The following is a 20,995-nucleotide window of genomic DNA, read 5'->3' on the forward strand; positions in this document are numbered from 1 at the left end:
TTTACAGCACGGGTACACGTGGTGCAGTGCTGACTACCTGGAAACGATATTTTGTGCTTCTGCGTAGATGAGTAGCATTTCTACCTTACCTTCTCTTCGCTGGCGTACGTTGCACTCACACAAATCTACAACTGAAGACGTTTGACTGAATGTCTGACTGCATTATTCTTGTGTTTCCATTTGTTTACTGTCAGCTCTAGGAAGCTGACAAGTTATGTTACCTCGGCCATACTGACTGCGTGTGCAAGGCACGACTACAAGATATGTAAACAGGAAGACGCAACTCTCAACTGTTTTCGAGAAAATCGAGTTTGAAAAATTTAGGCGTGCTTATATACTTTGTAGGGTCGATAGTATTCAGGGAATCCCCATCCGCGCATGTAAGCGCTTAGTTTCATAAGCAGAAGGACTGTGGATCGAATCTCACAGAAAATTACTGCCAATGGTCTTCCTTTGCGTGCAAGGGACAACTTGCTCGTTTGGACGTCGGGTGAAAAAGTACTTGATGGGAACGCACGTAAATACAGAAACATTACGATAATATTCGGAAAACTCACACTAGCATTGTACAAGAATTTTCTGACTGACATCTTGAAGCCATACATGAGAGAAGAACAGTTTCTTTTGCTCCTCGATTCACGGGGAGGGCAAACGAACCCGGGTTTGTACGACTAAACCTTTTAATATGGTGAGGGTCTGTCAACGTGCAGCCTTGAAGAAATTCCTCCAAAATGTACTGCCCTGGTCCACCCCTGCGACGTTTAATTTTATAGGCAGGTGAAGAATCTTCTAAAATGACTGCAAAATACACAGATAGTTTCTAGAGATGATTGCATAAAAATTCAGTCAATCTTACATCATCAGTTGTCTGCACCAATATTCGTTGATAAGCTTTGATACGCCTGGTACGCTATGAATCTGAGTGTTGATCGAGAGCCGGTTATGAACGTAAACCATGTTTGTTTTGCAATAGACACATCGAAAAATCAATGCACACGCAAAATCTCGGCACCGAATTCATTACAAGCGCCGTACGTCGCATTAATTATTATTTTCCATGTTTCTACAATCGGTATCATCCTGATCCGTGCACTGCTCCAAAGGTTACACTGTATACTTGCTACAGATGTGGATGAAACAAATAAATAAAAATGACTATACTGATTTGAGTGAAAGTTCTAGATTTTATTTCCAATTTCCTTACGAAAATTTTTTCTTCTTTTTTCAAGGTAACGATTATGAAACTAACAAATGAATTATTAAAGGCTGAAAACTTGTTCAGTGATACAAAATCAGTTGTGAGAATTACGCGGGAACGAAATAAAAGGTACCAGCAGCGAGATTCAATCCTGAGTCGTCGGACTTACGAAGCTAAACGTTTTCTCTCTCAGCTACGGACTTCTTCAACATTGGCGACAATATAAAATTTTCAAACTTGGTGTTCTCGAAAACATGTGAAAGTTGCGTCTTTCTGTGGACGTATGTTGAAGTTCTAGTCGTGCGCTACACAACCTGCCACTAAGAATCAAATCGGTGAGGGGAAGTTCGCACGGTTCCCTTGCGAGTCTAGTACAAGAAAGTCGAAGCAAGTTTTGTATTACGTTTTTACTAAAGTCATGTTTATGCGAGTGGTACACTGTGATACGTTTTTGAACAGATTTTGTGAAGAGGAAGTGGACTGCCGAATAAAAAACATAGGGTGCTATGTAAAAAATTAAAAAAAAGAGGCATTCTCCTTTTCATATCTTGATAATAAACGAGGTTACAAGCAAGGCAATCATAGTGGTTAATGTCGCCTCAGCAGCTAAACATTGTTTGCGTGATACATTTTTTATTCTGCTTTTGAACAAAAAGTTACACAGAGTTGCCAATATAAAGAGATATGGTACTGTAGTATCAAACGACATACCAACATTCCATAAACCACAATGTTTGCAACCCTGTAATGCTGCTCATTGCTAAGTACATGTGTAGACCTATCAAAATTGACCTTTGGTTTCTAGATTCTATATCAGAGTTGAAATCTCATGTATTTTTCCGATATACTCACCACACATTGGATTTACGTATTACATCTAGGATTGCGTATCAGTAGGAGAATCGCACAGTAAAAGCACGTTTAATTGCCACATGCATGTCTGAGGCGAGATCTGAAACCGTAATCTACGCATTCTCAGGCCTAAAAAGTGAAGCACCTAGAAGGGGAGGAAGAAACATCGGACCACTGTCATATCCGAATGCACCACAAATATGGATATTGCACGATTCGACCAGTCTGGTAAATGGAGACCCTCAATGAGGCCCCTTTCAAACTGTCAAGTGATGGTAACGCTGTCTCACACGAGTGCGCGGCATCTCCATATCCTTCAAAATGATCACTCAACTTCTAATGCTGTTCACGCCAATTATAAATACCCTACCAAGCCTGGAAACAACAGTAAACACTAATGCACTGTGATGGCTGTCGTACCTGTCAGAGGGAATTGCAATTCTAATCATTTACACACCCGCCAATGGTGTGTAGGAGTAAGAATATATACTGACATCAGACCGTGTCTTCTGTGTGCCTCATTTCTTTTGTAGGGAAGTGTAAATATTCGCAGATGTGGTTATTCCCAGTTCTTTCCTTTTGAGGCAGGTAGAGAGCTGGGTATCGCTCTCTTCTGGCCCAGAAACCCAATTGGCAGAATTCTGTAATTATTAGTTTCAGATTTGAGTTCCAGTAGATCGAAACGGTCCCTTCCTCTATCTGATTGGCGTATCCTTACTTAAAAGCACATTTTGTATACTCTACATATGTCATCAGCACATACACAATGTGATCAAAAGTATCCGGATATCCACAAAAACATACGTTTTCCATATTAGCTGCATTGTGCTGCTACCTACTGCCAGGTACTCCATATCAGCGACCTCAGTATTCATTAGACATCGTGAGATAGCAGAATGGGGCGCTCCCCGGAAATCACAGACTTCGAACGTGGTCAGGTGATTGGGTGTCGCTTCTGTTGTACGTCTATACTCGAGATTTCCACACTCCTAAACATCCCTAAGTCCATTGTTTCCAATGTGGTAGTGATGTGGAAACGTGAAGGGACACGTGCAGCAAAAAAGCGTACAGGCCTACCTCGTCTGTTGACTGGTAAAGACCGCCAATAGTTGAAGAGGGTTGTACAGTGTAATAGGCAGACACCTATCCAAACCATCACACAGAAATTCCAAACTGCATCAGAATCCACTGCAAGTACTAAGACAGTCAGGGGGGAAGTGAGAAAACTTGGATTTCAAAAAGGTTCAAATGTGTGTGAAATCTTATGGGACTTAACTCCTAAGGTCATCAGTCGCTAAGCTTACACACTGCTTACCCTTAATTGTCCTAAGGAACAAATACACACACCCATGCCCGAGGGAGGACTCAAACCTCCGCCGGGACCAGCCGCACAGTCCATGACTGCAGTGCTTGAAACCGCTCGGCTAATCCCTCGCGGCACTTGTATTTCATGGTCGAGCGGCTGCTCATAAGCCACACATCACACTGGTAAATGCCAAACTACGCCTCGCTTGGTACAAGGATGGTAAACATTGGACGATTGACCATTGGAAAAACGTTGTGTAGAGTGATGAATCACGATACACAATCTGGCGATCTGATGGCAGGGTGTGGGTATGGCGAATGGCCGGTGAACGTCATCTGCCAACGTGTGTAGTGTCAATAGTAAAATTCAGAGAGGGTGGTGTTATGGTGTGGTCGTGCTTTTCATGGAGGGGACTTGCACCCCTTGTTGTTTTGCGTGGCACTATCACAGCACAGGCCTACATTGATGTTTTGAGCACCTTCTTGCTTCCCACTGTCTAAGAGCAATTCGGGGATGGCGACTGCATCTTTCAACACGATCGAGCACCTGTACATAATGCACGGCCTGTGGTGGAGTGGTTACACGACAATAATATCGCTGTAATGGACTGTCCTGCACAGAGTCCTGAACTGAATCCTATAGAACACCTATGGGATGTTTTGGAACGCCGACTTCGTGCAGGGTCTCATCGACCGACATCGATACTTCTCCTCAGTGCAGCACTCTGTGAAGGATGGACTGCCCAACAAACCTTCCAGCATCTGACTGAACGTATGCCTGTGAGAGTTGAAGCTGTCATCAAGGCTAAGGGTGGGCCAACGCCATATTGAATTCTAGCATTACCGATGGAGGGCGCTACGCACTTGTAAGTCATTTTCAGCCAGACGTCCGGATACTTTTGATCACATTGTGTACGTAATACATGTCAGCAGTAAGTGTAAGTGTCTCGATTTCAGTATTAAATAATATTTAACTTAGCTTTTTATGAAAGTTGTAGCCCGTTTCTCTTTGTCCTAGGGTTTATATGAGATCCACAGGATTTTTTTTTATATAAAGCATGAAATAATATAAATTGTGATTTCAGATTGTGAACAGTTTATTCCGTTTCAGTCAAGTCGAACATATGACACATAATTCCGCCATCTGGCCTATGTCTTTTTTCGCATATCCCAAACATCATCTTTACAGAGACTCTACTTCTTTGAAAAATGCGCATCACACAATGAGCATATATCAGCTGTGACACTGTCTGCACAATACTGAACTGAATCCAGCAGGTCTCTCGCGAACTGTTCGTACTGCTATTTATGAACTCTCCAGAGGTTCTAGTACAAGTTAACATTCTGGAGTCGTCAGATTATTAAAACTGTCATCCCGCTCTTAACCTGTGCTATTACATTTTAAATCAAATACATTGTTGTCGGTTGATATAGCTGTAAATATATATTTAATTCATGAAATTTATGTAGGTTGTAAAAATGACATTCAAACCACATCGTTCTTTTGATTTACTATTCTTGTTCACATTTTGCATAACATCGAATTTACAGAATATTGCATTGATTTTCGTTCTACTTTTCGTGTTTTTATGAATAAACAACACGAAGTGATACAGTGAATAATGAATCTTTGCTGGAATTGTTGCAGGACAGAAATGGATATTTTGTGAGTAACAGCATATTTGTACTCACTTCTGTTCTCGAATTTACGCAAAGTACATGTTTTGAGACGGGTATGAATGTCATTAACGAAATAATTAATCATTTAATTAGTGTGAATATCATTTTGAATCATTTTAAGACTCGTTCCGTGCTTCTGTTGAACACTGCTAAATATTACAAAACATTCATAAACATACCTAGTAACTGTTTATGGTCAGATATGTTTTATGAAATTAGATTTTAGATTCAGTATCTTAGTTTGAAGTAGATTATTCCCCTTGAATTGACCTGTTAAAAGATCCAGATTCAAAGTCCTTAGCGCCTTTATGTTGTCGTTTCCAACGACAATAAGTCTCTGGTGAAGGCCTTTACAGCCAAAAGTCAATTACAAGCACAAACAAATGCCTTAGATCTTGCACTGTCTGTGCTGTCATTCTCAAATACAAATTCGTCTAGTAAGGACGGGCGGCAGAAATAATTGAAACCTAGCTATCTTGCCGTTTCCTGTGATGTACCGTGGTATTTTACCATGCAGCTCGTATAACTGAACAATGACCGGCCCCTGAACGCTTGTGATCAGCTTAGCACATACTCTAAGTCAACAGAGGAGGACATGGCATAGAAAATTAGAAGATTCGTTAAAATTGTAACCCCGATTTCAAGATATTTGAACTAACGACTGTTTAGTTATCATTTCTTTTTCCATTGCAAATACTGGTACTCGTACCATCTTGAGCAACAGTTACACAAGGATAAAATTTAATTGAGATGATCTTCCATTTCAAGACATTTCCTTTCTTGATGACTCAGTCTGTCAGATGATATTTATAGCTTCATAAACGCACTCATTTCATAACTGACACAAAATTAAGCTTTCTTTTCAAACTCATTGCTGCAGTGTGAGAAGCGAATATTTGTTTATACTGGAGAGAAATGGTGAAACCTTCTTCAGCAGTGGCAGCAATAGCATTTCAGTGCCCGACGCAGTCCTATGAGCTTGGGAACACATTGTCGAACAACAGGTCGATTTTTAGGTGCTAAACGTGCTAAATTTCTCATTTCAGAGTAATCATACGTTAAATTATATAAAAGTTATTTCGTGCAGTCTGATTCCTTCTGGCTAAATGTAATATCCTAAAAAAGCACGAGTTAATATGCGTGCACGTCTATTGATTTTGGCCGTTCACAGATTAAGTAGTATGCGGTATAGGGTTGTGACCGTATACTTCCACCATTTAGTCCTTCCTACGTCCTATGAGACATCGACACCACTATTCACATATACAAAGTTATGCAGCACCATCTGTTACACAGAATGACCTTTCTTATCTCTGTGGACAAGTGGATTCAAATTAGATGTATCCGCTTCGCTCCCAGACTTGACATTACCTTAAATCACAATGTTATCCGCTAACACACGCTAATGAGATGCAGCACACCTAGTGCACACCTTATATTGACTTGTAAAATAAGCGTGCTGGGGTAGCTGCAGAGACGTTGCTAGGCGCCGAGTTTTTGGTCATTGATATGCAGCTGTATTTTAGACTCCATTCGTGTCCATTCAAAGAGTATTTCTGGCTTCTCGAACTTGAGATTTTAGATATATGGCAATTGATGTAAACTATTGCTGTTGACTGAGCTGTTTTTGTTTATCCCGAAGCAAATATAATAATACACAAATACGAAAATTGCTATGATGAAATTCTGAACGCCTTGCAAAGCAGCGAGAACGTAGGCAGTTCGGGAATGAACCCCGTAGTACGTCTGTTCTTCCCTCAGAAGATATGCTGTGTCTGTGTGGCTTTTGCAGATATTACCTAATGTGTGTTGTACTAGAGGCCACTAGGTACGGGAGAGATCAGTTAAGTCACAGGAAAGGTACTTAGGGTCGTTGAACATGACACAGAAGGAAAATATAAAAACTGAGATAATCGTGAAATATGACACATTAAATTCTTTGTGACTTTTGGACTTTCTTGTTACCTGCTTACAACTATATTACTAAGTGCTGTTATTCAGTATCCTGAAACTCAAATACAGACACGTATTTTGTCTATTGGACAGAGGTGTACATAACGATACGAATCATAATAGCTCCTTTTTCCTCAATAAGTCTGCATTTAAACGTTTGTTGTTTGAGTATTTACAAATATCGTACTATGAAAGGCTATGTACTATTGGGGTAGTCGACAGTAATAATAAAACACGAAACCTTCCGTATTTTTACGCTAAACATTACTCCGTCCAATATTCATCTGACTACGAGACCCATCATAAATCCCTCATCGGCAGAGCCAATCATCTTATTAGACCAACAATGATCTTATAAAATTGCCACTATTAACTAAGAGTTATCGTAAGCCTTCATCGTTCGTGGTATATTAAATAGGCTTCAAGAACATAAGTCACAGTCCGGCATTTCACTGGCAGTTAACAAGAAAGAAGTAGTATGATGGGAATGGTGTTGAGGTAGTAAATCGTGGAGCATTGTCAATAGTAGGATGTTAATATGATCAGCTCAGACACTCAACGAAGGGTTTCCAACAACAGATTGTCCTAGGGTAAGGCAGAACCGAATGAAATATATATGCGATACTTCCTACTGTTAGACATGTAAACATTGGTGGGGCGAAGGAAGAAGGAAGACTAGGTTTTAAGTCAGGTCGACATCGAGGCCATTAGAGACGGAGAATAAACTCGAATTGTGTCTAGGATGGAGAAGGAAATCGGTTGTGCCCTTTGAAAGGAACCAACGCGACATTTGCCTGGAGTAATTTAGGGAAATCACGGAAAACCTAGATCTGGATGGCAGGACGCGAATTTTAACCGTCGTCCTCCCGAATGCGAGTCCACTGGTGGGACGATGTATCCTCCGTTTCATACCATTCTATGTATCTTATTGCTACTCTTCTACTACGAATTATTGACAGTGCTGTAGATACATAAGGCAATCAATTGCATACTATGGTACAAACACTATTCGTTTCAAGGAAGTGTTCAGAATTAACAAATCTCAAACTTCTAGCTCTAAGCTGAAGCGACGTATGAAAAACATATGTATCGTCTGACTTGAACATTACCAATCATCAGTGGCAAAATCTACATCACGAAATTTTGTGTATGTTACCTCCCACATTATCGCCGTCACGCATAAGTGCAGCTATGTGAAAAAATACCACTAAACTTTTCTGACGGCAGTTCAGGATTGTGTACAATTCCTTTACAGACTGTATGTGTGCAATTCACTGAACTTGTGGCAACTTCATTCTGACCGTGATGATTCTTGCTAATGAACAACTGCTATGTTAGCTGCACTGAATCGTATCAATGGGATAGCGACCAGGAATTTATAAAATATTTTAACGCTCTATAACAATGTTTTTCAAACATGTTGGCTCCACGGGTCTCTTAACCAATCATAAACAGCCACTGCTCATTACGCACATGACATCCGACTCTAAGTGTGGGGTAAATAAACTCTCGCAAAATAAATGAATTAGTTATTTCTTTATTAACTGTTGACATAACACATTTTAATAAGCTTTTAATGTTATTACATCTTATTCTTGCTACGAAATCAGTGGGAAGGACGAGCTTGCTTCTTCATTATCGGTTCCTCAAATCTTGGCACAACATTGGAAACTGTAACTCGTATCTCTTTCTCCACATTCATTCGCGATTTATACTTCATGTTGATGACTGCCAGTACTCAGAAACCTGACTTATATAAGGATGATGTTGGTAAAGGCATGAAAGCTCGTAAAGCCTTGTTTGTTATCCACTTCCGGACAGTCCTGTTTCACCAAGCTCCAAAGATTATGCAGTGATGAGGAAATGAGATTTAATTCCAGTGTGGAGCCTGAAGAAATATATCAGTTAAAATCAAAGGGTCTTTGATCCAGTTGTGTAGATGAACTTCTCTGGGAAAAGTACTTCAGAAAGTAATCACTGAGTCCATTTAAATGATCCACAGACTTCAATTCTTTACTTAACTGAAAAACATTGTCTTCTAAAACCGCGGGAGGAGCAGGGAAAACGTAATGTATATTTTTATTACCCAGTTTCCTTTTCCACAACAGTAGTTTCTTTCTGAAAGCTGAAACTTTGACTGACAGTTGTTTAATGTTCCTCTCATTACCTTGAAAGGATACATTCAATGAACTGAGAATTCAAAGATGTCACAAAGAAACGCCAGCTCCGAGTCACTGTTTACAAATTTCTCGGAACTCAAATGTTTCCCTCGAACAGTTTAAGAGTAAATTTCGTTCCTAAGTTCACACATCCTTTTCAATAAAATCCAACATGTAAGCCAGCGAGAGCTACTGTAATAAATTAGGGAAAACATCTCGACTTACGTGGTCAAATTGTAATGAACTTTATCATTTCGATCACCGATTGAAGAACCTCATGAAGGACGGAGCTCATGATTCTCGTGAATAAAACCGTGAGTCTAAATACCATGCAAAGCCTCTTCAATAATAGCTCGCAGTCCGGTGAAACGGCCACCCCTACTACGGACTACAGCTGTACAAACGTCTACACAATTTTTCCAATGCTGCTTTCTTCTATAAAAGACCTCTGTTGCTTTGTTCCAATAATTGTTTTCCTCCAGAAGAGAAAACCGTGAAATTTACTGTCATGTGCCAACCGCACGTAAAAAATGAGGTGTACATCATTGTGGTTGTCTGTAGCTTCATCCAACTGAATAGCGAAATCATCATTGGCTTTGAGCTTTTCAACCAACCGATCATTAGTGTTGTCAGCCGTGTCCATTATTCACGACTAATAGTGGTGTCTGAAAAAGGCACACTTGTCAGTAGCTTGGCAGCAGATTCACCTAGTGTATTATAGATACCATGTCCAGAGCAAGAGCTAAAATAACGTATTCCGCTTTGGTGCGTGGTTTCTTGCTCGTTGCTACATGGTACGCAACTTTGTAAGATGAAAGAAGAGTCTTTGTAGGAATCGCACTTTGTTTAGTTAAATTTTTTTGTTCTGTCATTTCTTTTAACTTGTGTGAAAAGTATTCCCATGGTTTTTTTGCCCAATTACCGTGTACCGTGATCTGACTCCAAATGTCGTTTAATTTTATTAGAAAGCATGCTTTCAGTAACTATGGTTTTGAAAAAATGTCACACTGCTGTCATGAATCATTTCAAACAGTAGTATATCTAAAACCGAAATTCAAGTAATTGTCGCCATACACCGTGCATTTTAGTCTGTTCATGTCTCTAGAACTGCATGACACATTTTAAATATCACTTTTTGTACTTGTATTAAATTAAAAAAATCCGCCCATGCTGGCAGAGAAACAAAAATTACTGAAGACAAACAAGAATTAAAAACAATCTGCACTCGACAAAACTAACCTTCAAACGGATTGCTGCTACTACTACTACTACTACTACTACTACTATTATTATTATTATTATTATTATATTATCTGAATCACGTGTTGTTTCTGGCAACTCTTCATATCTTTGAGAGGTGAAGGTTAGGTGAAAACGAAGACTGCAAAATACTTGGTCAAACCGAGATTCGTTCACACGACCTCTCTGTTTCGAGGCAGACGCTTCACCACTTGGCCACTAGGCCCGACGGACTGCTCTGAGTACAAACAAATGAATCACATAGTACGAATTTACTGACATTTACTACGCTGGCATAATAACAACACTTACTTGTCGGCCCTCTAGATATCAGTACTAGGACACACGTTATTCCATTACTCAGAAAGCACACAAACCAAATTATTATTTTTATGGAACCAATAATACTATAATATCGCGAGGACCCTGGGAGCCGCTTGCACTGTTCGAAAACCCCAGCTGTAGAACTATATCCACAAGCCATACTGTACACACACACACACACACACACACACACACACACACACACACACACATTATAACGGACAAAATGCCTATAGAATCTTATTTTCTCGGAATTGAAATATCGAGAAAGGTTTACCACTGCGCCCGGCAGCGATCCACGAGCCAAACTGTACACACACACAAACACACACACACACACACATGGGTGCGCGAGCGCTCGCACGCGTGCGCGCACTATAACAGATAAAAATCCTTTAAAATCTTATTTCCTTGTAGCCAGCCGGAGTGGCCGAGCGATTCTAGGCGCTTCAGTCTGGAACCGCGCGACTGCTACGGTCGCAGGTTCGAATCCTGACTCGGGCATGGATGTGTGTGATGTCCTTAGGTTAGTTAGGTTTAAGTAGTTCTAAGTTCTAGGGGACTGATGACCACAGCAGTTAAGTCCCATAATGCTCAGAGCCATTTGAACCATTTTTTATTTCCTTGTAACTGAGACATCGAGAAAGATTTTCCATTGCGTCCGGCACCGGTGCTAGCACCCTCAGCAGCAGCAGGCTTGACTATACAAAGGGCAGTGAGTCACGTATCCCTGCTCGTTTCGTTTGTTTACAGTAGTTGGTTGCTCTCTCAGACGGCCTGAGCTGGTGGCCTACCGACGAGGCGCCTAATTGGAAGACAGGAAGTCCGGCGCCCAGTTGCTGGGCAGCGTGGTACTTTAAAAGTTTTCTGTAAACTTCCGGTAGGTTTATCTCTCTGCTTGTGAAGCACACAACAAACGAATGTCCTTGCGCCGCGATTGGCAGGGATAGTAGCGTTAATGGACGCCATTACAAATCACTTCCGCTGGGAGGGGAAAAGTAGAAATTATACACTGCTAACCATTAAAATTGGAGCACCATGAAGATGGCATGCAACAAATGACGAATTGGCATGAAGTGCGCTATATGCTTGAATATGCGAATGATTAGAATTTCGAAACAACTGCACAAAGTACCTAGGAGCAATGCCTTCTACATTCTGCATGTAAGGAAAGATTACGCAGCGGGATTCTCATTCAGAAATTACATTTGGATGTGGGCATCGAAACTGGAGGGTCCCAAACACGTTCAATGTCTTGAAATAACTTACTGAGGTAGTGAGGGCTATCCGCGTTTTCTGTTTGATTTTGGGATTGGTTCCACAGCTGCATCTACATTTATCCACAAATAATAACACCATCAATAATGTAACTCACTTGTGCCACTGTAGTCAGCCCGTTTCGTTACTCCAGCTACCGAAAGATTTAGGAATTTTTAGTTCGTTTGTCAACTCTACATAAGGGCAAAGTTATTTAATTTCAAATTGCGATTACTGAAAAAAAACAGACTGCAGAAAGTAGTATAATCAGATACTCACTAGATATATATTCTCGAAATCTGAGTCATGACATTGTAACAAGGAATGATGCTTTTTCCCATCTGAGGAGAATGAGCATCCCTTGAGCATTCTCGTGTTGATAAAAGAATCGCTCACCACCAGATTTTTTCCAGTGAGTTGAAGTGTGTCTTCCCTATAACTCTGTCGAATTAGTGACCCGCGTTTGAATAACCTGAGTGGTTCTATGCGGTTGGTGCAACGTACTCACTACGGATACGTCGAAGCTTTTCCTTTCATTACGTCGACTGACTTGCGTCGTTTCGAAGCATCTCCTAGTGCCATAAGGATGGTGATTAACATTGCTGCATTGTGTGATTAGCACTAGCTCATCGAAAGTCGCTGAAGATGTTTAATGCGAAGTATGCATATGTTACATCCTCATCTAGAATGATTTACTAAGTTGCTAAGTTATAAAGACAAGTCGTACACGTAGAAACGGCAATCTAAGTAGGTGTCACTTATGGGAAGTCATAGAGCACAGAGTCCCTATGAGATTGCCGGCCGCGGTGGTCTAGCGGTTCTGGCGCTGCAGTCCGGAACCGCGGGACTGCTATGGTCGCAGGTTCGAATCCTGCCTCGGGCATGGGTGTGTGTGATGTCCTTAGGTTAGTTAGGTTTAAGTAGTTCTAAGTTCTAGGGGACTTATGACCTAAGATGTTGAGTCTCATAGTGCTCAGAGCCATTTGAACCATTCCCTATGAGATTTGTTACCTGTATCCGTCTGCATCACCACAGCAAAGAGACACAGCACAGTTTTTTTCAATCATAGTTTTTCAGATTCCTGTAGATTTCCTCAGAAGACAAAGGAGGTCGCTATATTAAAATAAGAAAATCATTTCAGAACGATACAAACATTAATAATCTAAAAACAACAAACGTCAAACTTCTTCACTGGTCTCTTCTGACTGTAAACAGGTGTATAACCTCCGGTAGGTCGTTAGATAACTACGTTTAACATTTAAAGTTACCTGCTGTAGTTAATCGTTGTTGTAATATCTCTATTAATACTTGCTGAAGACTGTGTGCGTCAGGTCTAAATAATCGCTGTGCTCTCCCATTTCTGGACAGATCTCAGAAAATCTACATGATACTGGAGTGATACATGCTTACGTTAAAGTAAAACAGGAGAACTGTTGTGAAATTCAACAATGTGATGAGCTAAACCTTCGAGACATCTTTTTTAGGTACATTACCGGAGTCAACTTAGTTTAGGAAGCAAATGCTTGTGTTTGGTCAACCAAAAACCTTGCCTTCTTAATGGAGGAGCTTGGCATCCACCAAAATGCTAAATTGCATGACAGCAGCAGGCGAATAAACATCATGATGTCACTTCCCAGTATAAGGGAGAAAGAAACAACTTGAATATGAAGGAGTTTAACTTACTAATTTCCATTTCGTCTGCGCGAGATATTCTTGAAATCAACGAATTTAAAGCGAAATCAAGCCTCACTTTCGTTGTTATGTTAATCTAGTTTACATCTGTCTAAAGGACTGTCTCTAGTAATCTGCAATGTCTCACTTGTAAGGTAAATCTTTTGTTTGCTTCTTTCCTCCATTGACATAGAACATAAACCGTCTTGTAGCGTGAAATTCAAAAGAAGAATAATAACACAGGCCAAAGAAAAATTATTTCTTGGTTCCTTTTTGTTAGGTAACAGCTTGATCTCACGGCTTTTTCGGCGCTAATTCTGTATCTGACCTCAGTTTATTTTTCTATCACGTACAGTTTTATTGAGGCATAAGCATGAAAACATATCTTTATTGCATAGGAATTGTGCCTATTTACTTATATTCCTTTTTTCTCTTCTCCTTAAAACATCTAATATAGGTTTTTCTCCGATGAACTGCCTACTATATGTTTCAGTGAAATGGCCAATAAACGTCTCCCATCACACACAATCTGTTCAAAAACTTCCGAGACTGGTTTTATTCCCACCGTATGAGCTCCCTCTGCGCAATAACTATTTATGCAGCTTGAACTAACAACTGTAACAACACATGTGCACTCGACCAGTCAGTTGTAAGCAGGCAGTGTTACATAGTGAATGTGCCGCCATGGTGTGTCAACACTGTTGTACAACAAAACACAACAGAGCAACATCTCGAAATTCAGTGTTCAAGACAGTCTCCAAAATGTTTCGAAGAAGAGGAAAGTGTGTGAAAAGTTTATCCTACACACATTGACTCCCGAACAAAAACAACGGGAAAAATCAGAACGGTTGACGAGACTTTGTGATATCAATACGTATCTACCACAAAACGACAAATTGCTTAACTGGTCCCTGATGGTTCACCAAGACCATAGAAGTTGCAAATGTAACGCGCGAGATGAACAATATCTTAAAAAAGGACTTTTCAGACAGTTTCTCGTGGTTGTATGAACGTCCTGTGCGTTGGGGATGAGGGGGAGGAGACCATGTAGAACACCTGAAGCACTGACACTGCCACCTTAATTTTCTTTATTTTTTATTAATAGACTCTCGACAATTTTTGCGCATTCGGACTATTTTTACTCCAGTGATACTTATACCGGTTTTTCATCACTTTGACTCCTCGATAAAAACGCTCCCCTTTTTCCTTGCCTGAAGTCATCCAAATGTTCAGGGAAATATTGAAGGTGGTTGTTGACAACGTAGATTTTGAGCCTTATGAAACAGACTAACGTGTTGAACTCTTGTAGCATGTTGTCTATTACGGAAATAGAATGTGGATCCTGTTTGTGGCGTAATAATTTAGTAACAAAGTCCATGAGTGATACACAAACAGCGTTCTCACTCACAGTAATTTCTGATTCAAAGTTGGAACAACATTTTTCGAACGTCGAGTCAACAAACACGCTTCCTTTTAGAATCAATCTTCAAATCTGCTACAGAGTGTGCGCTTCTTTTACCTTCCTGACAGATTAAAACTATGTACCGAATCTGAAGTCTAAGCCGGAACGCTCGCATCTCGTGGTCGTGCGGTAGCGTTCTCGCTTCCCACGCCCGGGTTCCCGGGTTCGATTCCCGGCGGGGTCAGGGATTTTCTCTGCCTCGTGATGGCTGGGTGTTGTGTGCTGTCCTTAGGTTAGTTAGGTTTAAGTAGTTATAAGTTCTAGGGGACTGATGACCATAGAAGTTAAGTCCCATAGTGCGCAGGGCCATTTGAACCATTTTCTAAGCCGGAACCTTGCTATTCACGGCCAATACTCTTACCGACTGAACTATCAACACACATTCCACGGCAGAGTTAAAGTCTCTGCACAACAACTTTTCGATTCCCGGCGGGGTCAGGGATTTTCACCTGCCTCGAGATGACTGGGTGTTTGTGTTGTCCTCATCATTTTCATCATCATCCAGGAAAGTGGCGAAATTGGACTGAGCAAAGGTTGGGAAATTGTACGGGCGCTGATAACCACGCAGTTGAGCGCCCCACAAAACCAAACATCATCATCATCATCAACAACAACTTTTCTTCAAGTATTGCCAACTCAGCAATGTATGCAGGGGCTCTGTGAAATGTGGAAAGTACGAGAGAGGTCCTGGCAGAATTAAAGTTATGAGGACGAATCGTGCCTGGATTATTGGATTATCGGTCGATAACTGCATTCCTTACGAACTGCAAGGTTCCAGATTCGAGTACCAGTGCTGCAAACATTTTCAGTCTGCCGCGAACCTAACTGAGCATGTTTTTGCTGCGGTTAGCACAGTGAACTCACATTCTGGAGGACGGCGGTTCGGACCCCCAGTTCGGCCATCTCGATTTATATTTTCCGTGCTTTCCCTAAATCGCTTAAGGCAAATGGCGGGATGGTTCCTTCGAAAGTACATAGCCGATTTTCTTCCCCATGCAACCGTAATCCGAGCTTCTGCTCCGTCTCTGATGACCTCATTATCGACTGGCGTTAAATCCTAATACCTCTTTTTTTTAGCAGTATGTTCCACCTCTTCTTACAATATCGTTTCTGATAGACGAGGAAATTTTTTCAGAGATATTTGAAACATTTTCCATCTTTGGGTAACGCTTTCACAAACTGTTTTGTCAGGCACAACTTAATATCTAGAGGCGGTATAGTATTTTTTTCGCAGCAGGAAAGGAAAAATATTTAATTTTGTATATGAAATTGAAATTTCAGAGGATTTGAAAGATATGTCTTTAAAATATGTGTATACGATAAGAATGCTGCGCTTAGTTGAACTATAATGGTATATGAAATACATATCATTAAAATCTAAAAGGAAGCAGTTTTTAACATATTTATTGTTAAATTAAACAAAAGTTGTATGATAATGCTTTTTTGGTATCGTATTCGGATTTAGAGCTCTCAAAACAACAATAACAAGCGAGTTTTATTACTAAAGTGTTTTCACGTTGGCCTGCGTAATTGGTAAACTAAAGAAGCATTTATAGATCTTTGAAGGGGCTGAGTGAAATATCGAGATGAGAGTCGTCCACTGCGCTAAATTCAGCAGGGCGTGTGATCGTCCTGCTTTTCGTGTCCGTTCGGGCCCATTGCTGAGGTACAGAGACAGGATCACCCGCGTAGACACGGCGTGCTGGATGTCTAGCTCGCTGTACTGCACTAATGAACAAGTGATCGAGTGATAACCTCTAGCTATCTATGTGCTGTATCAGATTCGGTAAGTTTATTGACCAGATTGCAACTGAGGTTTCGTCGCTTACTAACTCGTTGCTTCATCCTGTATTTCGGATAACTGTGTGTGTCGCGGGCCTGCCAATCAGTCCACTGTCCAGGGTGATCATGACTCTAGCTCAGCAATGGGCCCGAACGGACACGAAAATCAGGACAATCACACGCCCTGCTGAATTTAGCGCAGTGGGGGACTCTCATCTCGATATTTCACTCAGCCCCTTCATAGATCTATAGATGCTGTTTACACAGCCACTTTGAAAACCAACACACATTCACTGGAATTTGCAGGTTTACAAGGGCATTCAACACACTACATACAATTCTTCCATTGCCCTGTTACGCACTGGTTTGGCTACATGTAACACGTCAGGCAGAAACCTGAATTATCTTACGTGTTGTGTGGTTTATGAGGAGCTATGTGCAGCAAAATATCACAATACTATGAACAGGTCACGATATACTTATATGTACGTGGAGGTCGATGGCAGATAACTGTTGGTTTCTCAGCCCAGCACTGTTCACCGCTGAACGGTCTCTAGCAGTCAGTGTGTGAAATTGACGTAACTGCTCTCTGAATGTGGATACCCCTTCATTTTTCTGCGTATTGGGAAAAAATAACGTTGTTACTGTTAAGTCAATAGCCATCACTGACGCTGTTTCAATAGCGTCATGGAATGCTGTAGCTTTAGAACATTCATCGTCCTTTCAAATCAAAAGAAAGCCTTATTTCTTACCACTGCATTGTCCTGACGCACTGTGCACACTGTGAGTTTCAAATTACTTATTATATCACTAAATGTCGAACACTATTCTCATATACTTTTTGTCGTAATAGTATAAGTGGCTATACCTCTGTCATCCGACAGTGAGATCGATACCATGCGATGTGTGTTATCGACTCATCTGGCACCCGGTAAGAGACGACAGAGGGCCGTCAAAGGACCTAGCTGCTGACGTCGAACGAGAGGTAAAACCCGGTCGCCGGGCTACTGCAAGGTACTTTGAATCTTAGTATGCTAAAAATCTACCTCGCTTACACCAAACTTTCGTGATCCGGCTGTTCACTGGATGTCAACTCGACTACCTTTTGGGATGCTATTCTGTGAGTTATTGATCGACATGCTGGACCATGGACTATCTAAATCATTCTCTTGGTGTGTTCTGTAATTTATTGTGACCCAGTGCGGACTGGAATTGTAAACAGGTTGTCACATTAAACACCTTTCAGCCGTCTAGCTTCCAAATTTATTTTATTTGGCTACCAGTTTCGGCCATTTACTACGCCATCTTCAGGCCCTGTGTACAGACAACAATGAGTATGTGCCAAGCAAGATCGTAAGAGATGGAAAAGAGCCACCGTGGTTCAACAACCGAGTTAGAAAACTGCTGCGGAAGCAAAGGGAACTTCACAGCAAACATAAACATAGCCAAAGCCTTGCAGACAAACAAAAATTACGCGAAGCGAAATGTAGTGTGAAGAGAGCTATGCGAGAGGCGTTCAATGAATTCGAAAGTAAAATTCTATGTACTGACTTGGCAGAAAATCCTAAGAAATTTTGGTCTTATGTCAAAGCGGTAGGTGGATCAAAACAAAATGTCCAGATACTCTGTGACCAAAATGGTACTGAAACAGAGGATGACAGACTAAAGGCCGAGATACTAAATGTCTTTTTCCAAAGTTGTTTCACAGAGGAAGATTGCACTGTAGTTCCTTCTCTAGATTGTCGCACAGATGACAAAATGGTAGATATCGAAATAGACGACAGAGGGATAGAGAAACAATTAAAATCGCTCAAAAGAGGAAAGGCCTCTGGACCTGATGGGATACCAGTTCAATTTTACACAGAGTACGCGAAGGAACTTGCCCCCCTTCTTGCAGCGGTGTACCGTAGGTCTCTAGAAGAGCGTAGCGTTCCAAAGGATTGGAAAAGGGCACAGGTCATCCCCGTTTTCAAGAAGGGACGTCGAACAGATGTGCAGAACTATAGACCTATATCTCTAACATCGATCAGTTGTAGAATTTTGGAACACGTATTGTGTTCGAGTATAATGACTTTTCTGGAGACTAGAAATCTACTCTGTAGGAATCAGCATGGGTTTCGAAAAAGACGGTCATGTGAAACCCAGCTCGCGCTATTCGTCCACGAGACTCAGAGGGCCATAGACACGGGTTCACAGGTAGATGCCGTGTTTCTTGACTTCCGCAAGGCGTTCGATACAGTTCCCCACAGTCGTTTATTGAACAAAGTAAGAGCATATGGACTATCAGACCAATTGTGTGATTGGATTGAGGAGTTCCTAGATAACAGGACGCAGCATGTTATTCTCAATGGAGAGAAGTCTTCCGAAGTAAGAGTAATTTCAGGTGTGCCGCAGGGGAGTGTCATAGGACCGTTGCTATTCACAATATACATAAATGACCTGGTGGATGACATCAGAAGTTCACTGAGGCTTTTTGCAGACGATGCTGTGGTGTATCGAGAGGTTGTAAGAATGGAAAATTGTACTGAAATGCAGGAGGATCTGCAGCGAATTGACGCATGGTGCAGGGAATGGCAACTGAATCTCAATGTAGACAAGTGTAATGTGCTGCGAATACACAGAAAGATAGATCCTTTATCATTTAGCTACAAAATAGCAGGTCAGCAACTGGAAGCAGTTAATACCATAAATTATCTGGGAGTACGCATTAGGAGTGATTTAAAATGGAATGATCATATAATGTTGATTGTCGGTAAAGCAGATGCCAGACTGAGATTCATTGGAAGAATCCTAAGGAAATGCAATCCGAAAACAAAGGAAGTAGGTTACAGTACGCTTGTTCGCCCACTGCTTGAATACTGCTCAGCAGTGTGGGATCCGTACCAGATAGGGTTGATACAAGACATAGAGAAGATCCAACGGAGAGCAGCGCGCTTCGTTACAGGATCATTTAGTAATCGCGAAAGCGTTACGGAGATGATAGATAAACTCCAGTGGAAGACTCTGCAGGAGAGACGCTCAGTAGCTCGGTACGGGCTTTTGTCAAAGTTTCGAGAACATACCTTCACCGAAGAGTCAAGCAGTATATTGCTCCCTCCTACGTATATCTCGCGAAGAGACCATGAGGATAAAATCAGAGAGATTAGAGCCCACACAGAGGCATACCGACAATCCTTCTTTCCACGAACAATACGAGACTGGAATAGAAGGGAGAACCGATAGAGGTACTGAAGGTACCCTCCGCCACACACCGTCAGGTGGCTTGCGGAGTATGGATGTAGATTTAGATTTAGAATGGTACCATTATGAAATAGATAACCAAAAGAGGGAGCGTGGTGCAAATCTTACATACAGTGGAATATGTAATCACATAAAAATAGCAGCCGGCCGCGGTGGTCTAGCGGTTCTGGCGCTGCAGTCCGGATCCGCGGGACTGCTACGGTCGCAGGTTCGAATCCTGCCTCGGGCATGGGTGTGTGTGATGTCCTTAGGTTAGTTAGGTTTAAGTAGTTCTAAGTTCTAGGGGACTTATGACCTAAGATGTTGAGTCCCATAGTGCTCAGAGCCATAAAAATAGCAACCAATACAGGAACTTACATGAAGTTACAGATAAATTAAGGAATAAAATAAGATAACAATTGCACAACATATTAACTTAAACTAGCGAGCAGGGTATATACGTCATATAATCGTTAAAAAGGAACCCACTAAACGGAGGTAAATAATTCATGTTATGCATAATGCAATGCCCGTGAAACAACTGGAGTAAAGTAATATAGTCATATACTGACGGATACAGACTGAATATGAAACATTTGATTACATGCTGTCATATACTATTAAAACATCTACTACTTACTGGAGGTCAACCCCATAACTATCTGTGTAATCATGGTCCATGTACTACTAATAACTAACAAAAGGAGGAAATAAAAATACATCAGTGCAATTTATGTATCACAAATTCATAAGATGCAACATATTTAGTAAAACACTTCTAGTGAATCAAACTATGAATCTGATGTAACATACCGTAACGAATTCCCATCAAGCAGTAAGTATGGAAATATATGAAAAATAGAAAACCAACGTTATCACGAAAGTGATACGTTT

This window comes from Schistocerca cancellata, chromosome 4 (genome assembly GCF_023864275.1).
Source record: "Schistocerca cancellata isolate TAMUIC-IGC-003103 chromosome 4, iqSchCanc2.1, whole genome shotgun sequence".
NCBI classification, from domain to species: Eukaryota; Metazoa; Arthropoda; class Insecta; order Orthoptera; family Acrididae; genus Schistocerca; species Schistocerca cancellata.